The sequence below is a fragment of the Anoplolepis gracilipes genome, chromosome 15, assembly GCF_047496725.1.
Source record: "Anoplolepis gracilipes chromosome 15, ASM4749672v1, whole genome shotgun sequence".
NCBI classification, from domain to species: domain Eukaryota; kingdom Metazoa; phylum Arthropoda; class Insecta; order Hymenoptera; family Formicidae; genus Anoplolepis; species Anoplolepis gracilipes.
The window spans coordinates 3,505,645-3,524,514 of NC_132984.1; the positions used below are offsets into that span (position 1 = coordinate 3,505,645).

General features: G+C 31.0%; 1 protein-coding gene across 11 annotated transcripts in view; it reads right to left on the reverse strand.

Moving 5' to 3' along the window:
* The window catches only part of Rho-5 (rhomboid-5), a 75,162-nt gene that overhangs the window by 16,962 nt on the left and 39,330 nt on the right, over positions 1-18,870 (reverse strand). The window lies entirely within an intron of this gene.

Genomic DNA, 18,870 nt, shown 5'->3' on the forward strand with positions numbered 1-18,870 from the left:
TGTCGCCACTTCGCCTCAAACGCACGTGTCATGTTAGTTAATTTTTTCCCGGAAAAAAAGCGTGAATTTTTTTTTAATCTGACACAACGATAATCCCCCAAAAAATTAAATTGCACAGAAAATACAGTTAAGGTATTATTCACGGTCCAAGCGACTGAGCTTTGATAACTGCAACGCGAAAATGCGCAGAGCGCTCGATTAACCACGAATGATGAATCATCGCGAGAATTTGGCAAAGATATTGGAATAAGTAAAAACTTTTGCACAAAATAAAAGAGATGAGATGGATATTTGCGAAATAGGAAATAGAGTGAGTGGACATTTAAATTTCCCGATGATAAATCTTCGAACGAAAAAGATGACTATTAGAGTAAGTTTCGAACGATATAGGAACGTCAAGTGTAAAAAGGGAACTTATGCCGAAGCGAAATTCGCTGAAAGAATGCCACGCCACGAAACTGTCTCATGAATAGATGAGGAGAGATAGAATTGAGGACTTCGCCGAGCTTGCAGCTTTCATGCAACTTGAATGCGCGGAAGAGTGCATCAAAAAAGCACTGTTTTCAGATATGCCCGGGGAGAAGTTATAAACTCGCGATTAATGGAAATATATGTGTGCATATATCACATCGGAAAATAGACAAAAATATTTGACATTTGGCATACTTTTTCTCGCATTCTCTCAAGTTTTTTTTTTTTTTTTTTTTTTTTTTTTTTTATAAAAGAACCTCTCGAACCTGAAAATTCTGATTTTAATAAAATTTTACACACATGTAGAAGAGGCAAATAGAGGAACTTAGAAATTTTCAGTTACTGCTCAAATTCTAAGGGATAAAACTACGTCTCATAAAAATAATAAAAATATTGTTGCTGCCCAAAAACGATTCTAAAGGATGGAGCCACTCCTTATAAGTAGAGCAGTTTTTTTATTTGTCTTGAACATTATTTGAGATATTAAAAAATGTTTTATGGTAAAAACACTCTTTAGTTCTACTTGATCTTTATTAAAATTTTGAAAAAATTAATGTCTAAAAAACATTGAAATTAAAAAAATTATTTTTTCAAAATTTTATTAATGTAATTAAATAGACGTGTTTTTACCATAAAACTTTTTCACTCTTTAAAATCGTTTTTAGACAGCAACTAAAAATGTTTTAATTCATCTATTTGCTCCCTCCCCTACATGTGTTTAAATTTTCATTAAAATCAGAATTATCATGTTTGAGCGGGTCCCTTCTTAGTAAATTAATATGAAAAATTAAAAGATTACATAAAGTTCAATAAATCTTTTGTAGATTTTCGTCTAATATTTGTGCTTGGTTTATTGTCAAATAACAAAGGTCTATTCAAATCTTGTAAAACAATTATCTGATCGGGCAGGTATTTTTTTCAAAATTCCAGATAAAAAGAATATTTTAAAGATTTTTTAGAGCGATTTTCTAAAATAAATTTTTTTATTGTACTTGTTTTCTAATGGTTTTCACTTAATACGAAAAAAACACTAAGTCACTTAAGTTTCCAGGGCTAGATTTACAGATGTACTAAAAAAGATTGAATAGCTTTCATTAAGATAAAAATTTTTAACTTTTATAACATTTTCATTTTTTACCACTAAAAATTATAATAAATAATACATACAGTATATTCGATATTTTAAGATATATATATATGTATAAACAGAGATAGACATATATTTATAATTCACATAAGAGCAAAATTATCAAAGAATTAAAAAAAAAATTTTTTTATAATTTCCTGAATCCCAATAAAATTACCTGAACTTGAGAAGCGAGTTTTTTCAGAAAGTGATACAAGTGAACAACCATCGATATTGTGATCACTTTTTAGTTCTTTTACGCGATTTACCTAATACACAAATAAATTAGTCATCCAACAATAAATTCAGCAAGCTATTGGAGGGCGCGGGCGCAAATTCTATTTTAGTGTTTCGCATTCGCCACCCGCGATGTTTGTTAATAATTTCTACGTCGTTCCGGAAACTTCGCAGCAAGGCGCGAAGGAAGTTCCCATCGAAGAAATACTCCGATCGGAAGAGCCGCAACGCGCCAGGAGACGCCGCTTCGGCGTGTATCTCTCACAGGTACTTAAGTTGAGTGTTCATATATAAGTTTCAACATAAATACAGCTCTTGTTTCCGCTTGTTTCACCTCGGGCCGGAAATTAAGGACGTCGCGAAGCTCGCCCGCCCAATTTCATTAGCCCATTTCGATTTGATAAGACGCGCAACCGCGGATAAATGCATGGGTCGATGATAAATTGTATGTCATATATAAACAAACGTACAATAAATTAAAACGACTGTACAGGATGTTTTAGAATAGAACTTACTCTCAAGAATCATTTATAAATGTATACAAAATTATGAGAAATGGGCTTTAAAAGAGTTTGAAGATCAATCACGCAGGAAAAATTGACAAGGATTAATTGCCGGCAATTTTTCAAAGAATTAGGAAACGAAGAAGGAGAAATCTGAAGGAGAAATGAAAAAATAATTAAAATACCTGAAGAAGAGATTAAGCAGAATCTAAGAGGAATCAAGAGAGGAAATAACTGGAAAGAAACTGGAATAGATCTGATGGATCCTTGTAGAACAGCTATAACGAGAAGAAGAAGGAAGGTAAAAAAAGAAGAAGCATGACTTCAGGAAGATAGACTCAAACGGTCCGATGGACTGCTAGACTGTCGACAGAGACCGAGGCATATCTAGAAATGACTCGGAAGAAACTGCAACGAGCCGGGGAGTGACTGAAGCGGACAGAGAGAAATCGAGCGAGGAGGAAGATTGGGAGAAACGGATTGGGGGAAAATAAAATGGAAGAACCGTGGCAAAAGAGAAGGGTGGCTACCACGTACGTACATGTCATTCTTCGCGCGGAGAGCAGACCGGCGGAAGGGGGAGGGCGGAAGGGAAAGGGAGGGCTTAAAGCGCAGGGAAGCTACCACCTATCAAGCGGTAAATAGTATGGCGCGACGATGCCCGGGTTGTTTTTCACGCGAGTGGATTTTTACAACGCGAGATATTACTCTCCCCTGCCCTCCCTGCTACCCATCTCACCCTTCTCTCGCGCCACCCCTGACTTTAGCAGGGTGTGGCCTCCGTTCTGCAACTTTCACACATCGCTTTTTCAACAACCGCAAAATGGGATCGACATCCCTCGAGCTCCCCTCGTGTATATTCGACCCTTGGCCTTAATTATCGCTATCGTACCTTCATTTATTGCACGATGAAATCTTTATAAAACGACCCTCGACGATTACTCTGTCTTTTTTTTTTTTTTTTCTTTTTTTCGCTTTACATGCATACCTACCCTCAACGTCACGTTTGCTAATTAGTCGTTTGACGTAAAGCCGATTCTTTTCGCGTGACTTTCTACTCGCTTTGTAAGGCGCCATTTTTACGCGCAATGTGCATGTCGCTTATCCGTATTTAAGCTCATCTGTATAAACAAAAAGATACTTTTATAATTTTATTTTCATCTGATAATTGTAACCTAGATACTCAACGTAATAACATGAAAGTTGAAAAAAATTCCATGTAAACTGTATAAAGTTTATCTAATTGTGAAATATTTTTACATTGGTGGGAAATACATTTTATTAATATCGATTATTAATAGATACTTATTCCTCCGTGAGGGACGTTGACGCGCAATTTCTTTGTAATTATTTGTATTCACTGATTGCCAATTTATATTTTTGTTGCCTTTTTCCTGCGCTCGCGATGTTTTTTTTTTTCAATATTGTAAAATATATTTTTATTAATACGTTTTTTATTAACACTATATATATATGCAAATTTATATCATAAATCCAGATTTCCTTTGTTCTCTCCGCAGTTGCAATTTTTTCAAGGCTATGTTTGCATTTTATACTTATAATGAAAGAATAATTGACGCGACGTAAACAACATCATTTATCTTTTGTTAATATAATACAAAAATACAATACTTTGTTCTTTTCATGTTTGCGAATCTTCAAAAAAAAAAAAAAAAAAAAAAAAGAAAAAAAACCAGTTACAACATTGTTTCAACTAATGCAATCGTAGAATAAGCACAGATGTTATTGCTGTATTAATTTTCTCTATTATTATTATAATTCATGAACAAAATTAAAAGTTAAAAAACTTAAATTAGAAATAAAAATTTTATTTATAATTGCACTACCTACATATTTTTTATTGTACATTCTAACAATATATTACGTCAATGTGTTAATCGTAAAAAAAAAAAAAAAAAAAAAAAAACCAAAATGTTTTACATGCTTTTAATCGCTTTACTTGTTTTCTCGCTGCTGCTTCAAGATAAAATAAATGTAGCCACACGAGAAAATAAAGTTTTCAACCCTCTTTTCTCGTCAACTAAACCTCTCCTCCCCCCGCCTCGCCATCACTTTTGATCGCCCTTAATCGCGATGCGGTGCGCGAATTAAAATTGTATCTCGTGTTAGCTGCAGTAATAGCCGCACTGCGTAAAATGATACTGCAATCGCATGATGTAAAGAGCAAGTTGCAAGAGTGTAAACGAATCCACCCCTGTAATTAAGCGCGTGGAATTTTATATACATACTAGATTACAATATTTATGTCTTTGCGATAGCGTCCTTGTTTTCTTCATTAAAACATCTCTCTCCTGATAATATGCAATAAAATTACTTCGATTAAAGGAGAAGGAAAAAAAAAAAGATGAAAATATAGTTAATTAATTTATCGATCGGGGAAACGTGTTGCATGCACATATGAGAGCAGTGATGTGAGCAGTGATATATTTGACTTTTTTGACTACTAAATTGCAGAATAATAGAGCTTGTTCTGATTCTAGGATAGCGATACGCTATCGTTTCGATTGATAAACCGATTTGCGTTGAAAGCGAGCCGACATAAGCCGCAAATAATAATTACGATCGCGTGAGAGCCGGTTATTAGAGGGAGTGTCGGAAACTGCTTCGGTTACTAATGATTATGTTCGTTTTTCGAGTACCACCCTCTAATGGCGCCGCTTAATCAGAGCCACTTCGCGACTCACCCCGCCGAGCAATCACCCGAGTCCGCGATGTCTAGAAAGTTTGAACGATACAAAAAAGATTGCATACAATTGCAATTTTATTTTATGTTAAATTAACGAGAGTCTAAACTTTTGACGGCAATATAAATATTCAAAGAATCATATATCTATAATCTTACATATATTTATCTTATTAATGTGATTAATTAAAAAAAAATTATTTTTACAAAAATGATTAGCAAAAAGAAATAAAAATTAGATGCAAAATTTATAAATAAATAAATCATACTCGTTTTAAAAATGTATAATTTCGCAGAATAACATTATAATAACAAAAATGTATTTCTAAGAAAAAATATGTATTAAAAAATAAGTCTCTTTGTGTCAAATAAAAATTTTCCAGATTTATTTCTATAAAATTCTCCCCCAAAAAGAAGAAAAGTTTTTTCAAACAAAGTAGATTGCAAACTCTTTTACAACGCCAAGAAAAATACATTTATTTTTCAAAATTTACCATGATATATATTTCCCAAACATAATCACTCTAGAAATCCTCATACAAATGACTTTAAAACATACACTTGTGAAAATTTATTATAGACGTTAATAAGTAATAAAAAAGAGAAATGGAGAGACCATTGGTTAGCAAAATTCGCGCACTGTTGACCCTGTCGGTCAAGTAAAGATGCCCGGATGAGAACTAACGGTCGGTCGTGAAAGAAACGTAATTCTGCTTGAGTTACGATCGAACCACTTTGTCATCAGCATGTGGAGGCCAAAAAGGCGATATAATTCAATTGTCGAAAATTGAAGCCGGAAATTAACGGCGTCGACGGAGCGAGTAGAAAAGTTTCGTTCTTACCGTCCTCTCGCCATCTCTCGTCTTACAATAATTTCTCGAAAATAGCTATACGCACACAAGTACGTTAAAGTGTTATCCCTTTTTAGCGATTATAAATGTCGCTTAGACGAGGAATACCGTCCTCATCTTTCTGCACAATGTCGTCCTCGTTTAAAACACCGTTACAACGGAGCTGTAACTTAAATGAAATATGTTCACGATGATATCATATCGCAAAGTCTTATATTAATTATACATATATATCTGATCGTGCAACGCGTTGAAAATGCGAAACGCTGTATAATTGTGTGTGAAATATTTGAAATTAAAAAAAAAAAAAAAATATACAAACCTCACCATTCCACATAAATTTCTATGATAAAAATTATTCTTTATCATAAAATATCATAAAATATTGTCCTGCATTTTTAGTTAAATTTACAGTTATTGATTTTAATTGTTATTACACTCATGTTTTTATTGTTACCGTATATCGACAATATTTATTTCCGACAAATATAAAGATTTTGAAAAATATATGAAAAACAAGGGAGGCAGAGAGTCAAGGCAAATAAACGCGGTACGCTTAATGGAATCCTGAGTTTTATTTATGGAACTCTCGAAATCGTTGAGCAGATTTTTCAGGCTCGTTCGAAACCGTTGTTTTCTGTATGTGCCCGTCGGACAGAGACCGGCCTTATACAGACGGTGTGTAAGGCCGGTGTGTCTCTCTCTCTCATCGGTGTTAACGACCTCGGCGATTGACCCGCATGACCTGACCTAGAGTCCGCCTCGCATGCGCTCGCGCCGCTTTGGTCGCGTTCGATACTCAGATACTTGCCACTCGGATACTAGTCAGTACAAGCTCGACCAGCGAGCTGTGACGAGGAAATAGGAAGGAGACAGGAAATACCGATCTTGCCGCCAATGCCGATGTTGAGAGAATTTTTTAGACAACACTATAATGAAGATGTCAAGATTATGTGGAACAAAACGGTTATACTGTAATATATAGTGCAGTGTGTACGAAGAATCTATACATAATATAATTTTAAATGTTGTAAAAAGGAAGAATTTGTGGAAAGTTTTTAATTAATTTTGAAAAGATATTTTTTTCAAGGATATCGTCGAATTTTTCAAGATTTTCAATAGTGTTACATATAATGATTTTGGAATCGTCCGTGATATGTCTTAAAGATCTTGAAGACCAACTTTGTAATACTATCTGTATACTATGTTATCATTAATTGTCGCCTGTGTAAAATGTTTTCGAATTATTCTGGAATAAAGTTAATATATGTGGTTTTTGATTATAAGATAAATAATATTGACAATAAGAAAATAAACAATTGTTAAGGGAATTTCTTTAGATAATAATCAATGATGTTTTTTTTTTTTCTAAAAACATATTAAAAACGTAATAAGAAAGATTAGGTTTATGATAGGAGGAATCAGTTCCATGAGAGATCAATAAACAGCATAGAGAATAATTAGTGATTACCCGAAGCCAAATCCACCCATTCAATTATACCGTATGCGAACGTTGCATTAACGGTCGCATAGCATTAGCTTCTCATATGCAAGATCCATTGTGAATGTCAGGCATTCGTAATAAATGCATCGCCATTAATTAATATAATGCCAGCAGCAATCGCCCTTATAACGCGCTCATGCTCTGTATCGATCCTAATTTCCAAAACGCATTCAATTTCAAGTGCTGTTTCGCTTAACGCGGTTTGCGCATAATTTGCAATAAAATTCAAATTCGCAATTATTATGTGATGATCGACAATGTAATAACGGCGCGATTTCTGTCATTTTATTCCAAAATAATGATATCAAATATTCCCATTCGAGACATCGAAAAAGCAATTGTCATGGCATTTCGGAGTTTTTATTACTGGATATCACAGATATCACAGATTCAAAAATGAAGATAAACATTCCCATAAATGAACATCTCTGGAAAAAATTTCTTTCTAGGATAATTAACAATAAAATGGTTTTACGAGTTAATCTTTATTGATATTACAGCTAAATAACAAATTTTTATGCTTTATTTTCAAATTTCAGTCTCCACTTAAACTTTAGATTGTAATGTTTAATTAGTATAAAAAAAATATATGTTTATTAGAACTTTAATACAAAAAAAAAAAATATATACAGGAATGTAAGAACGTTTCAAAATTTTATCACGCCAAATACTAACTTTTGAGAATTTCAAAGATATTAAAGTATTGTTTTAAAAGCGCAAGGAACTAAAACTTCAAAGACAGTCGATATTACCTCGTAAAACTTCAACAACACAAGTTTATATTAGACCGAAACGACTAGATATTAAAATTTCAACATCTAAAAACGTTCGAATGTATCTAAAATTACAAAAATAAAATCCTGTAATAATAACGTTTATCAGATCTCGATATATGCTAAGATATTAACATTTCCAAACAACACTCTACCTTGCTAAAATAATCTTAAAAAATCTAAAATGGTATATGTGTTTCAAACAAAAAGTGAAAGGCATTCATGAAATAATCCAAAAATGACTCCTCGTTTCTCCTAATGGTTAAAATTTGAAATGCCAAGATTTTGTAACTAAACTATGTCTTTAACAGTGTATCAATTTTTTTCAACTGAAGATTAAAACGATTTATAACGATCGCGAGATCTAAAAGATTCAATATCTAGCTAGAATCTTAGGAGAAAGTGATTTAGTCGATTAATTCGAATCTAACTCGCAGATTAAATTAGCTCGCTAATGGCTGTTAGAGAAGATTATGATATTAATCCACGATCAATTATGTAAGACAATTTGCGTGAGCATTTGCCAAGCATTTGCATGAGCACGCCGAGATATTTGGCGCTTAGATCAAAGTGATCGTTTACTCCAATAGGCACCTGTATCCTAGCCAAGGCAAACTTTGCTTTCCTCACTTTCTCCTTTCCATGTAAAAATGTATGTGCATGGTAATATTCAAGTATCTTTACCTTGTATTGATTACGTTTTATGAAATATTAATAACATGTGTGAAAGAATTTTTAAACTTTTTCAATCAAAATTATTATATACATTACAGTATTTTAATAAACATAAAAGATACATTTTTGCAAAATTGCAATATATGTGCAGCGTATGTATAATAAAATGTGTAATTCTCTATCGACAATAATAAATAATATATAATAATAAATAAAATATAATATTGAAATGCAAACTCTTTTCTCCAGAATAAACAGCCATGATGCAATTTTAATAAAATAAATGCATGTTAATTTATATAGTTGCAATGATATAATTCAAAGATTATGAAGATCAATATGCCGATTCGATTAAGTGCGCACACGGTAGATCTGATTATTCCGTTTTACCGGATATTGGCTACATTAAAATGTATCCTGCTATTATGCAGGATAGCTCATATGCATCCGCGCAGGTGCATCGCAATGTGCAATGAAGGCCGTCTTGCGCAAAATCCAGGGTTAGTGTTTAACCCGCATGAATTTCAACGGCAGATTAAAGCCGCTGCAAGTGCGGGATCGCAGTATGTTATAATGTTGCCAGCAGTAACATGATATTGGCCACGATAGAGTTACGTTGCACTATCTCAGTTATACAATGGATATTACGTTGCACTTCTACGACCAGATTTTCTAACTATGTGATTTAAAAAACACAGAGAGAGAGAGACAGAGAGAGATCTTGAGTTTATAAAATTTACCATTATATTTTCTCTCTTAATTGTATAATCTTGAAATTTTTTATTTCGAAGCATTTAAAAGTATTATTATGAAAAATGTTTTATAATTTTGAAATATATACGGTAAATTTCATTAATATAAAATTCCACTCTTAAATGTATTTTACATTACTTTTATTATTTAAAAAAGTTGAATTTTTTTCTAAGCTTATTTAAAATTTGATATTTTTAGAATGTATACTATAATAAACGTATATAATAAAAACTTAAGGTTTTATGATTTTATTTTAAAAATAAAACATTGTATTTAAATGTTTTTTTTTAATTTTTAAATATTTAAAATAAATTGAGTTTAAATAAAAAGCAAAACTCGATTATATTATAGTTAAAAACACATTAAAGAGAATATATTTATGTTATCATATTGAATTACGATACTGTATTGTAAAAATATACTCTGAAAACTAAACATTTGTACGAAACTAATTGCTGTAAAAAGAAGATAAAAAAATGCGATATTTAATCATTCTTTTTCATAAAATATGTCCTTGAAGGATCGATATCCTTGAGATTATTAGCGGAAAGAGATGACGTCATCGTGCGGATTTTCGCGAGAGGTTTCGTTCCAGAATCCCAAGTATTCCAAGCAATAACGTACGAGTTCATGAAGGGGGAATCCTGCAATAAAAGCTGCCAACATTTTCGAGACGGACTCAGCATCGCCCACCTAATGAAGTATTCTTCTCGCAGTGACATACACTTTACTGCTTTTCGCGAAGAAAAAACAAAGAACCGAGAACAATGCGTATTCAAACACACACGTTTCTTTGCACTTAATTTAAAAAATAATATACACTGAGTGTTTAGAAAGACAGTGAAAAACATAGTGAGTACTTAGGATTATTTTCATATTTTAATATATATATATATATATATATATATATATATATATATATATATATATATATGTTTATAACACAATTATATAATATACAATACATATATTAATTTTCCTGTTTTTACTCTCGACTGCTGCCAACAGCAGATTGTCTATATGTCGGAAACTCGAATGTGTTTTGGAAGAAATAAAAATAAAATACTAATCATAAAATCTCCATAAAAATTATTTTAAAATAAAAGGCAATTCTTTCGCTTGTCTCTCCCGATTGTAAAATGTTTTTGTTTTTCAGTAATTTTACCCTATACAAAAGAACAGTCGACACAATCGATACGACACATTTAAAATTAAATGCAAAAAAATTGTATTAAAAAAAAGTGTTCGCATTTTTTCCCTCAAAAAACTTTGCAGAATAGCATATATTCTCCTTAGCAATGGTGGTGAGGATGAATTAGGAAATTATAGACAATGTGCCAAGCGCGTCGCGTATAAAAGGAGGACGAGAGATTCCTTGCGGTGTTCCCCGAAGGAGATTCACCAAGTCTACATGGAGTTTCCTCTAGTTTCACCCGCTTAAATATGGCAACGGCGATGAATATTTAAGGAATAGCTTCCTGTCCGCGCGCGCGCCGCGTGCGGAATCCGCTTTCGAATTCCGCTTCTCCTCTAGAGCGAGCACATCCTGTGGGAATCCGCGTCTCTTTTACCTTTTTAAAAGTCCTTTTCAGAACCCCGAAGTTCGGTTCATTTACACAACATTTCAATTTAAATAATTGTACGTATTATTTTGTAATTATATAAAATCTCTAATTATAATTAAAGACAAAAAATACGTTAATATAATATTAACATATAAATAAACATTAATATATTAATTAATTTAAATAGAAGAGCAAAGTTTTGAGAAAGCTTAAAATCTATCTCGTAATTATCAACTTTGCAATATACTCTCTATACGCATTTTGTAATTATATTTTTATTAAAATAATGTTACATACAACATATAAATGTGTATTATTTTTATATTAAAATTAAATTCCACAGACCTTTAGATCTTTTTTTTAAGCAAAACAATACTAGATATTCTCTAAAAAAGTTGTACATTTTTGATAAAAATATTATATTTTAATGAAATATTATTGCAGCACTCGTAAATTTCGTCAAAGATAAATTTCATGAAAATATTTGGTATATATGTCTAATTCCTTAATAAGCACTTTTAGAATTTCTCTACGATCGAAACAGGTCATAAAACTTTCGAATTTGTGGCTATCGCCGAGAAGCGCGGAAAACCGCCGTAAACAAAGGTGGAGGAGGGCATATTCTCGAAAAACAGCTCTCGGCCGTGACGTAAAACTATCCCCGATCCATTAAGGTTCTAGAAAGAGTAAGATACAAAGGATATTTCTAGAGGAGGGATTAAATCTCTTCTCTTGCTCTTTCAACCGCTCTACATTTTCTTATTTTTCCCAGAGAAATAAAAGCAATGCGAAGAAGAAAAAATTACCACGGCAATTTCTCTATCCAAAGAGAGTACTTTGTGAAATTATTAAAACCTTTTTACATTTGTACGTCTATATATAAACGTGCTTCTACTTTAATACATAAGCCAATTTGTGCTGGTTTTATTCCGTTTGGCAAAATTTATACAAAATTTGATTTTAACAGAAATGTTTTGTAAAAATTTTTAATACATATTTTTAATTAATTTTTAACACAATATTTTTAATTAATTTTACATACATAACAAATACACATATGATAAATTTAATATAAATATTTTATTACAGATAATCTGTGTTTAACAATTACTGAATTTTGATTACGTAAGTCAAATAATAATTTAATAAAAATTGCGATTAAAGCATAATTTTGTACTAATATTATCACAATTTAACTTTAAGCTTAAAAAGTTTAAATAGATAGAAGTTTAATAAAAGAAAAAGATAGAAAATAGAAAATGTCAATTAATAAAAATTAAATTCTTCTCATATATGTCGAGAGGACTCATCTCGAGGAAAATCGAATCGATCGATCGCAATCTCCGATCCGAACCGCAATCACGCGAGAACGCGATTTCCGCGGCGAGACTTGCGGTCGTATCCCGTAGAATACCATGCATTGCTCGCATAGCTTTGCTATGCGAATGGTATTCGATAATTAGCTGTCGGACACCTCTAGCTTCTCGCAGAAATCGCATATTCCAGTATTCAATTTTTGGTACTTTTTTATACTGCATAGCTTACGCTGATTTTTTAATTAATTTTAGAGAGATATATACATTACTCTACGTTTCTATTTTTTTATTTTTAGAAATATCGATCAAGCTATCATAAAAGATATATTTCCCCTTCAACTTTTGTAATTTTATATAATTTTTTTCTTCAAATACATTCTCTCTTTCTCTCTCTCTTTCTTTCTCTTTATATGAAATTCATATAAATGTTTACAAATTATTTTATGCGAATCTTTTGTATGTAAATCTGATTCAAATTAGCTATCAAGCTAGTACCGATTTTTTGCCGAATTAATGGTAGATTGTAACAAAATTTTTTATAAATTTCCTGTCGATTTTACGAGTATTTTTTTTTTATTTCAGATTATTCAGTATTCTTTATGTTAATTTTTTACACTTGATTCATTGTTTATTATCGTATCATTAATCCTTTTTGTCTAATAATCCGAATCTAATAATCCTAATAATCAAATTTTATATAATAGTATTAGTTTGATTAATTATCAAATATATTTTCATGCAAATTATATTGCGGAGTATTTGCGAACAATTTAACAATTTTACCCAGCATTTACAAATTGTTAATGCTACATATAATATTAGTTATAATCGATCATTTATATAACAATTAGGTCAATTTTACGAGAAATTTGTCGATAATTATATTTAATTTTCATTTGCGTGAGCTTAATCATATTTAATTCTCGATATGTGTTATTTAACGTCGCTCACTTTATATCGATTTTATTTAAAAACTTAATATATCAATATCAATCATTCTTTATTTTCCTCTTTGCAATTTCACGTTTACGAGTCATTATAATACGGATTTGTGGTAAAACCTATACCCACAGTATCGTATCGTAAAAGAGCTATTGCAAAGGGATGCATCCGCCGATGAAATTTTAATCCAATTAAAGCCACTAACTTCCATCTCCCTCCCTCCTCTCTTCTTCACCACTGGGTGCGTTTCGAAGCTAAAATCAATAAGCGTCGACTATGTGAAAACAAACACTTAAGGCATCTAAGAAATAATGGTGTTCTGATATAATAGTGGCATGGATGATAGCCATTGTGGTTTTACGAAAATATGCACAAAGGTAAATCAATTCTTCCTCCCCTCTTCTGCCTTCTTCTTAAAATCAACTATTTGTTTTTTCGATCGATAAATTTTCATTCATGTAAATCTTATATTTTTATTTATTTTAATGCAAAAAATTTGCACATTAAAATTTATAAAAATTAGGACAAAAAACTTTTTAACTTTTTCCTTCAAAACAATACATTTTAAATTTTTAAGAATTGTTTATTCAATTTTATATACTAATAGTTTAATGATAAAATTAACAAGAAAAAAATAATGTAAATAAATATCAAAAATTAATATAAAATTAATATAAAGAAATAATGTAACGAATTAATATAAAAATTAATATAAAAATTAATATAAAAATACACATCAAAATTATTTTTATAACAAAAAATTACCAAAAATATATATAAATGGTAATGTAAAGAATGTTTTTATATAAGTATGTGACTATAGACTTTTTCTACACTAATTACGAAGGTGACGTCAGCAAATCAGAACGTGTTCTGTGACGGCTGACATAGGATACATTTTTCAATGTTAAATTCTATTCCAGCTATAAAGTTTACTTAACACGAGTTTACTTAAGCATATTTGCGCTCTCTTTTTGTAAAAAAAAAAAAAAAAAAAAAAATCGTCTAAACTAATATATAACAAATATATATATTAATTAAATATATATACATATTTTTTTATATAAAAAACTGTGTTTCTTTAAAATATATAATGCTAAAATGTAAAACGTTGGCTTTTATAAATATTCACATGGTTCGATCTGTGTGATTTTATATTATGCACGGAGAAATCCGATACAAGTATGTATAGCTTTAATATGTATATCTCAGATATCAAATGACAAGTGCCGAAGATGATATCGTATCACTTTAAGTGGCTGATAAGCCGTAACTTTGACATGATATCAATTTAATTAACACCGGAATTTATTTCACGCATCACTTCACAGTCTTGTTTAAGTTTATATAAACCATAATTACTTTTAAAGATATAAATGGAATTTATGAAAATATTTTCATCTACACACGAAACAAATGTGAAATACCTCAGACAGCACGTGTCCCTAAAAGATGACTAAAGACGTCTCATTGTCCTTTAAGATATTTTTAGGACGTCTCTTGGCCTTTCTGTACTATAGGACATATTTTTCCATTTAAATGAAAAAATAAGAAACTTATGCCTTTCTCTCAATATTATTCTACACATAACGCATATAATTTTAACCAACTGATTATTATTTATAAATCCTACCTTTCTTTCTCCTCTCTCTTTTTTATTCGTGTTTTCTGCCTCATTTTTATGTAAATCAATGCGTTTTATCATCACTATGCTACACTTAGTCGTTCACTATTTAAGACGAGGAAAAATGTGAGGCTTAAATTTTCAAGAAAATCACAAAGAAACGAATAATATTTCACGACGCGCTGTAACGAATGCTTCGCGAACAGAGACGAGTCATGCACTGAACGGACGCATGCGTCGCGCGTCGCGTCGCGTCGCACGTGGCGACGGAGGCCGTCAGCTGTTGGGCGTCAACAAGTCCCGCTAGGAATAGTGGGATTCTGTTACCGACCGGTTAAGCGGATCGAGAAAATCTCGCCGTTTCGCGTTCTTCGTGAGACGAAATTAAGGACAAATAGTATTCAACAGTATATCGAGAATTTAAGAAAAATTTCAAGAAAAAAATTGATATACAGGTTCCTTGTACTTAATTTTTATACGGACTTAATAAATATTTCAAACGAATAAGTATGATTCGTATAAATAAGACTATACTCTTATTTATTTAGCAAAATAATTAACAAATGTTTTCCTTTATTTGTGAATCATAAAAAAATTTAATCTATCTTCAGTTCCCATATCTTTGAGCTTTTATTCATATCATTCATGTAATGTAAGTAATATATGACTACTAACTTATACTTGTAGCAACAATATAGATAAATAAGGAATAAAAATAAAATAAGCTTTGAAGATGTTTTTTCGATAATAAAAATGTTGGATAAAATAACAAAATTAATTTATAATAAACTTGAAAGATTCAAAAGATATTGCGAACATATGGAACAAAGAGAGTCGGTGAGTAAATTCTTATAAATAGATCTAGAAAAGGAAAGAAGAAAACATATAAAAAGAGAAAAGAGAGAGAGAGAGAGAGAGAGAAACAAATAGAGTGAAATACGAAAGTAGATTCGAGACTTACATTGAAAATCGATAAATACAGGAACGTAAAAGAAATTAACTAAAATAAAAGAAAAAGAAAGATAATCGAAAAAGGAGGAAAAAAACAAGCATGATGTAAGAAAAAAAAACAAGAAAAGGCAAAAGGATGAACAATAACATAGAACAAATGTAAATGATGGCTAATTGAGAATTCTTACGTAATTCGTTTCGTAGAAAAAACACATACTGTAGCCAGAGTGTACTATATAGTATACTATAGTGTACAAATACGGTGCACAGCTAGAAGATATTGTTCCCCGTATGAGCCAAAGGTTTACTTTCACTTGCTGAGCGGATTAGATTAGAATGTTTATTCGACACAAATGTGCTAGCCATTCGTAAATATGATTTCTCGCCTATTTTTGCGTTCGAAATACATATCGGACGGCAAAAAGAAATTATACGTTTTCACATTAAGAATATTAAATATATTAATTAATTTTGTATTAAATTAATTTCTTTCTAATAAAAATACGCGCTGATGAGTACCTAACAAAAATGATGAAAGATAAACCAAGTTTTATTACTGAATAAACAAGCGAGGGCCCCTATTTCCCGACAAAATAATAACATATTTTCAATATTTTTATGCAATAAGCTTTCTTGCGTATAATCAAATATCAGTAAAAATAGCGAAAAATTTTTACCATAATTTTCGGTCCTCCGAAAATCAATATTCACTCTCTGCTCTATATCATATTTTACTAACAATCGATTATGTGCGCGATAATGCATGAGCAACATAGGATTTTAAGAAGGTATAGACAAGATGATAGAATCTAATAGGATTCTGCGGTTTCTGTAGATTCCGCTAAAAGCCTCCAAACCAGCATGGCTACTATTACATTATCTAACACATTATTATTATGTAATCAGCAAGTCTCGAAGGTAGATCAGTTTATATTTTATTTAGGTATCATACGACTCTACATATTGAATATTATACATATATAAACGCAAAGATATACAATTAAGAAAATGTCTTTTTTTTTATTCGATGATAATGTAAGATATTATCTTAATAATTTTATTTATGCAATTTTCCGTAACTCTCTTATAAATTTTTAAAAAATTTATTATTTACACACATAATCATTTTTATTCCTTTTTAATTTTAACATAATAGCCGAAAGGAGAACATAATTGCTCCGAATTCACGACAAAATATGAAGAGATCATATTCAATTTTTGGTTTTCAAAAAAAAAATATATTTTCTTAATTCACCATAAACTTATTTTGTGAAAACTAATTATACGTACTATATATATTAAACAGTGTGGGCTCTCAGAACATTATCTGTAATTTAGTGATTTGTCATCGATTGCGTTATTGTCACTATAAACGTGACCGGATCTGCGTGATCGGAAATGACCGCATTCTGGACGTGCTAAAATGGTGCATACGGACAGGATAATAGTGGAATTACTGGCAAGGAAACCCCAAAGGATGATGCTCGCCCGTATAATAGCGGAGGAGGTAACCGCAAGATCTGTTCTGACGTTCTCACGTTTCGCACAATAGGTATCACAAGATTTCATTCTTAAAAGATTTACGTACAATAAGTGACATTTATTCCGATTCAAAATAAAAATACAAAAGCGAGTCGAATCATAAAAATCAAGGATATCCGTAAAATACATTCTAATTTGACCTTTGTGATTTACTTTGCTGCAAATGTCAAAGGGTATTATTATTTATATAGAATATATTTTTATTAAAGAAAAAAACTTTATTTTTAAAGACATTTATTGCAGATTATTATTATTAATTATTATTAAAGATATTTATAAAATACTGAGTGAGCATGTATCGCGTCGAATAAGAAATTAAAGATGAAAAATACCATGGCACATTTTTATATAGAAAATTATGCACCTAATGTCCAATATAAAAAAAAAAAATTGTACATTATCTCTATGCAAAGCTATTAACGTAATTACACATAAAATTGGAGCTTATTAAGAATAATATATGCGGAAAATATTTATTAAAGATTAATAATTTTGCAAGTTTGTCAAAGATTAAAGAGAGAAGAGGAGCGGACGAGACGATGAGCGAGGATAAAATCCTTAATTGAAACTGACATGGCGACGGCCGGTGTCAGATTGCAATTTCGTACGACGGGGCCAGTTAAACTCACGAGCCCGACATAATTACCGAAGTTACCAGCAGCTCGTGGAACATCGTCGTTGCCGGCGCGAGACAATGCCCGGATGCTCCCCTTACGACTTCCGAGTCATTCGTCTACCCCTCCCTATCCCCTTCCGTTTCACCCTCGTCCTACCCGCGAAAGATCGTACTGAAGCAATCTGGATTAATTTGGATGAAATTTGAATGAAGGATTTCGAAACGAAAGTGGACTGCTCAGCATGAAGATTGACTTCGGGAAAATTATTTCGAGATAATCGGAATTCAATATTCCAGCAACATTCACAAATTGAAGTAATGTTATTTTGTTACATTCACAAAATGATTGAAGCAAGCCAAATTTTAATAAATTTTAAAAATGTATAATAAAAAATTATATAAGGTAAAAATATATAATATAATTATATTATAATATTATATATTTTTAAAATTTATTAAAATTTATAATATACATATAATAATAAAATTTTATAGCTACAATAATTATTCAACTTTCTTAAATAGACTCAAAATTATGGATTTTATTAGATTTACACAAATAGATCCTAGTGTATAATTATAATATCCTAGAAGAAAAAGAAGAGCTTTTTGACGTTTCTTGCATTTCCAAGACTGCGAAATGCTACTAGTTATTGAATGTACATTATCCACAAACGCAAAGAATCTTAAAATTTTTCTAACGCGATACACAACAAT